Genomic DNA, 6,091 nt, shown 5'->3' with positions numbered 1-6,091 from the left:
CCAGAGCCTTTGAAGAAAAAAGGTGAAATAAAACATTCATATGCTCATGCTGACACATAAAAAAGAAAAAGATCAGCAAATAGTCTCCATATAATACCAAAAAGTTACCATTTCAAACAAATAGTTATAATCCATGTAACAGTAGCTTCCAGAGAGTGAGTGGCACATAAACCACTGAAATTCTCCATATGGTTATTATGTTTGGGAACACAAGGAAAAGAAGCAACTACCTGGAGACATGAAGTATGGTAGACACCAGAGACAGTGATATAGTTAACAATCACTTTTGCAGAAGCCTGGAAGTTCTTTTTTCATGGGCAAAATCAGTAGCAGAATGCTGTTCCCATATAATATAGTTGCTTTACCACTGAAAGAAATGAAATGCTCTCATTTGTAAACTGAAAGACCATAATTCAAACATAAGAATGAAAAAGAAGACAAACTGAAGTTTTCTGACAGTGACTGCAAATGAGCAAGATTTATAAGCATAATTAGACAGTAGTTGTAAAAAATTTGTTTGCTTAGAACTTCTCCTCTTGAATTGATTCTTACTTCTTTTAAGTCATTTGAGGGGATAGCTGAGTTCCAACATCATAAAGTTTCTCAAAAAGTACAGTTTATTTTCAGTTTCTAACTTAAATACATCTGTCTGTAAGAGTTAACATTTTGCTGATTGCAGATCTTGAATCCAATTGCAGGCATTGGCAGTATTTCTGAAGACATCAGCTCAAATTTACACAAGAAATTAAATGTTTATGTCTTAGCAAGCCTAACAAAAACAGTACAGGAAAAGCTTGAGATCTTCTCAATGTTTTAACATCTTACCATGAGCATCTAGATGCTCACTAAAACAAGAAATGCATTAATCTCCCTAAAAGGAGATCCATGAGTATACATATTACTCTGAAATTTGAACATAATCTAAGGGATCTGTTAAAAAAATGTGTCCTCTAACCAAGCAAGAGTCAAGTTCAAAATTTTCTACAGCTGATACCATTTATGGAAGTGGCAATGAATGTTACTATCTCATTATTCTACCTTTGTTTTCCCAACCTTATGATTTATTCACCTATGGTAGATGTTGAAATTCAGTTTGAAGCAAGTTCTGAATGTAATAAAATATCTTCATTGTTTCTTTCCATATCCACAGTAAAATGTGTGTTAGATTCTTAGTGGGTACAAGGAGAGCTCCTCTGCAGTCACAAAAATATAGAGCTCTTCTACAGAATCCTTCATGCAGGACCACAACAACTGCTCTGCCTACTCTAACAGTGCAGCATTCAATGAAATTACAAATGGACTGATGGATCTGTCAATTCAGTGTATTCCTTTTATCATTCCAGGGAGACAATTCTTTAACTACTTAAACTCAATAGATGTCCATTCACTCTTGGGCATACAAAGTGTTTCTTTTGACATATAAATGCTGTGCAAATCACAGTTTCTTTTTAGCTTCTACAGAAAACACAGATATGAACAATTTCTCCCTATGAAGCAGTCCCCCTGATATTTGCATGTAGAGCTCTCACAGTTTTCCAGGGTTTTGAAGCTGTGTAATATAACAGTTCATGGTTGGACCTGGGGATCTTAGAGATCTTTTCCAACCTTAATGATTGTATGATTCTATACTAACCCTGTGCAGCTCAGACTACAGCCCCAGGAATTCACTTGCAAAATACCCACAGAAAAAAAATTAGTCTGGCATGTCCTCCTGGGTACCAAATAAGGCCTGTGCAGAGAAGAATCCAAAGAAGGAATCTTGTAATATAAATAGACTGGGAGAGATTTTTGCTGTGCCCCACCTCTCCAGCTGCTGCAGAAGCCTGATGTGCTTGGCTACCTTGCCTAAGGGGAGCAGCAGTGTAAGGCACGGGCTTTGCTTAGGGTATAAATGTTGTCTGACAGTGGACACCACTAGCAGACAGGAGATGGTCACAGAAAAGCAAGCCAGAAACTGAGTAGCAGCTGATCACCTATCACACCTCAGTATGGTAACAATCCACCAGGAGAAGCTCCCAGATCTTGCACTTTTATTCTCCAGCATTTATAGCACGTGACTGGTGCCCACTACTACTTATCAGTGGAAACTAGAATCAGGCTGCTTTACTTCTATCTTACATTGAGTGAGGAGATTCACACCTTGGTTTCTGGCTCTTCTTTCTGAAAATTTAATGTTTGGGTTCCTTTGGCACGTGAGATGTTTTTTAATGGAGTAAATGACTTTAAGTTATAATCAAGGCAGACTCTCTTTTCCTTTCTGGCATAATGCCTCATCTTTTAACTTATGCCCAGGTTGGCTTGCTCTTTATTTTCAGGCTGAAGTGGCCTTTTAAACAGATTCTTTGTCAATTGTTTTAAATGCTTTGATGTTAAATGTATTTTCTTAGAGGACTGTGGCACTCTTGGCACATTTTCCCTTGTGCAGAGGGATGCCAACCCAGCAGGAAATTGGCTTCACGTCTGTCAAATGTATTCTTAAAGTGTTTGTGCAGATCTCACATACAGACAGACAGACAATATGGTGTGGCTCATAACACTTTAGCACTGTGGATGCAAATAATCTACTGTGTTTTGAGTTCAGGACAAATGTAGCATATTTGTTTTTCTACAGTGGGTCTGTAACAGCCTGCAAAATGACAGAATGAGAACCCTACAATCAAAATAAATGGAGGAAATATTTTACTGGTAATACATAGTGATATAAATTCCATCAAGTCCCATGCCTCTGATAGCTGGCTGTGTTCAAGGTGGGGTCTGATATGGTGCAGCTATGCTATCCTGGATCAGGCTTCTCCAGGAACAGCTATACTCTAAGAAGCAGATGAAGAAGGAAAAAGAGCAGAATCTTGTGAGGCTGCAGGGGAGGTGGCAGAGAGGGATTATAAAGAAAGAACCATAACCACAAGCAGGTCAGAGCACATACAGCCTGTTTGTGCACTCCAGGCTCTCATACCACATCCAACTGAGATGTGTCTGTTGGACAAAGACACTGTAGCTTTGGGAATGTGGTTGATGTGGGCAACACATCGGTGAGGATCTGCAGATAGTACTGCAGACCTCACCATCAGCATGGATAAATTGGGTTTTCCCACCCCACATGATTGTAAAACAACCAGGTGCAGTGTACGGCTACTATGGCAAAGGCAATCAATCCTCTTTTCTACTGGTAGTGATCATCAGAAGATAAATGTCAATAGGGAAAGATGTGTGCTAATTCTCAGGATAGAATATGAAACTCAGCTGTCCAGATTCTAGTTTTGTACTCACTATTGATATATGCAATGTGACATAATCCTGTCTCGTTTCCCCACCCCAAAATATTCACTGTGTATGAAAGGGAGTAGCTTAATGATGAATATCTGAGGATGTGTTGGGAAATCTACACTTTCTGCTGGTCAAGAAGCAGCAATTGCTTTAACATGGCATGACCAAGTCATTCAAGCAAGAGTTTACCTAACTCTGCAACAGGTCTCTTCCTTGTTGGTTCTCAAGCAGCACAACAACAGAAAAATATGAATCCTGGGATCTCTGTATAGCAAAGAGCAACAAAGATCGCAAGACAGATCTGAATCACCTCTGGAGACCTCTCCCACTCTCTAATTGCTATATAGATATAGTAAGTTAATTTTCTAGATACTACCTTATCTTAGATGCCTAAATTAAAGTGAAATTCCCATTCTCAAAAGGAGAGATGGTGGGCAGCAGGTAATCAGATCAAACTCACCAATCCTGACAGAAATAGCATGTCTTTTTCTGGAATTCAGTAAGGATTGCATAATGTTAAATGCAGCCTAAAGGACTTTTAATCTCTGTCTGGAAAAGCACTGTTTGCTTAACATAGACATTTGATACCACAAATAGCAGAAATCTAGTGCTCTCCTCCATGCAAGCCAAACCAAATTATAGGGAAGCAGTTAATAATAATACCACTGCACAGATTGTTTCTAATTTCTTTTTCACTTGAACTGTTTTTTTACTTGAAACTGGATAATGGATCTCAGGCATCAGGTTGAGAAAGTTCCAGTATGAAATATGCATTCAGATAAGATTAAAGAAAATTAGTCAACATTTAGATCTTTCTGCAATCATATGTATTTCTCTTTCCTTTATTTCTAGAACAATAAAATCTTAAATTTCTTTTCTAAGTCCCCTATGGGTTCACTATGAAACTTCAGGCACTCTCAAATATAAGGTATAGAAATGTGAAATTTCTTGCATATTTTAGTAAAACAATTTCTTTCTCAGCTCACTTGGAATTTCAATGTTCAATAGATTGCCTCAAGTGTGAACAGCTTAGCCTGAGAAAAAATGTTAGGATACATATGAGTTTAATATTGTATTCTTTGCCCCATATGAGTAAAATCCCACTTAAACCTCATCTTTCAAACCAATTGTGAGGAAGAATATTGAGGTTATTGGATCTTAGATCCTACAAAATTCTGTAAAACAGACTTTTCGTGCATGACTCAGTAAAATCATTCTATAAATGTTTAATTTTTCTTGCATATACAGATCAGAAGTGAATGCAAAAATAAATTATAAATGTAAATAAAATTAGGTAAACAAGTAAAATATAATTCCTTGTCTGTAGGAGTTTTCAATCTAATATGTAAATGACTGTCTTGGGTTTTTTTCTTGGTTGCATAATAGTATACTATGATCTGAAATGAAAGTACAACAAAAAAACATGGAGCAAACCATAGCTAAAGATCTGTCCCCATGGATTTAGAAATTAATTGCAGTGAAATGATGAAATGCTTATAAGAATATCAAAGTTCATTTAATTTAACCTTTCTATAGTTTCTTATTCCGAAGAATAGGGATACGCAGATTTCTTATTCAGGTTTGGCTTTTTTGCTAGACATACACTACTTTATATCTTTCTCCCAGAACTGATTGGATTTGTGGAATCCAGCCTGCAAGGCAGAACTCTGTCTACAGCACAGAAGGGATTTTGAAGAAACACTCTTGTGATTCCAGTATTGGCAATACACTGAGGATAGAAATTTGAAAATCAACATTCAGAATTGAGGAAGTACTCTCTGGGGCACATGGGACTATCTTTTTGTATCCTGTGTTTGTCAAGAATCATAAAATGAATTGTGACATCCTTTCAGATGTTTGGCACATTACACTGATGGCTCGACTCCACATGTTATTTTTCTTTTAGTTTTCCACTGTCCAAATAAAAGCGCTTATATTAACATATTCCTGAATTAGCATTTTCCTAAAATAAATAACAGAGCATTTGTAACTTATAGTATTCTTCAATTACACAAGTTTGTATTCAGGAAATGTAAACAATCATTCTCTTCTTCAATAAATAAAGAACATGGATCAGATTTGCTCCCCAAGTGATGGCTCCTTTTTTGTTGCTTGATACATCTGAAGAAGCCAGAATTTGCCAAAATGAGAATTCTCCCAATGAAGCCAGAGCAGGAGGAACACAGATGTTGAAAAATGGTGAAGTCTACATGTAGGCTTCTCTGACACCCCTGCAAAGATGATGTCAAGAAACAAAAGGGACAAATTAATTTTTCCCAGTGGCTTGTGTTCTCTTATCCAGCTGTTGTAACCTACAGCAAGTGACAGACTGCTGTAATACATTTTGGGCATGACAGGCAATTGCTTTATACCCTCAGGTCTTTCCAGTTTTGTGTTTAATAGCAGAAAATTTTCCACCAACACTGCTCAGCTTCAGAAGGAGAACAGATCTTATGCTTTCTAGGTGGGGATCTAAGAATGTCAGTGGTATTATAGGATGTCTTCTGAACAAGACACAAGAGAATCTCTATATTTTTATGAAAATATGTTGAAGTTCATTAACAAAAATATTTACTACCTGTGTCATATGGATAAAATCTTAATTACCATGACTTTATGCAAAAAACCCCATGCCTACAAATTTATCCAGTATTATTGTCATGTATGAACATAATAGTCAAAGAAAAGATTGCCCTGATTTGTAGCAGTGGACTAGAAAATGTCTGCTTAAGTCTCACTTTTCTACCTCTGTTTTAATGAGCTAATTAAATGCCTTGTTCCTTAAGTTGCTACTCACACAATTGTTAACATAATCACACATTTCCAG

This window comes from Vidua macroura, chromosome 5, assembly GCF_024509145.1.
Source record: "Vidua macroura isolate BioBank_ID:100142 chromosome 5, ASM2450914v1, whole genome shotgun sequence".
NCBI lineage: Eukaryota > Metazoa > Chordata > Aves > Passeriformes > Viduidae > Vidua > Vidua macroura.
Note: the sequence above shows the minus strand (reverse complement) of the source record.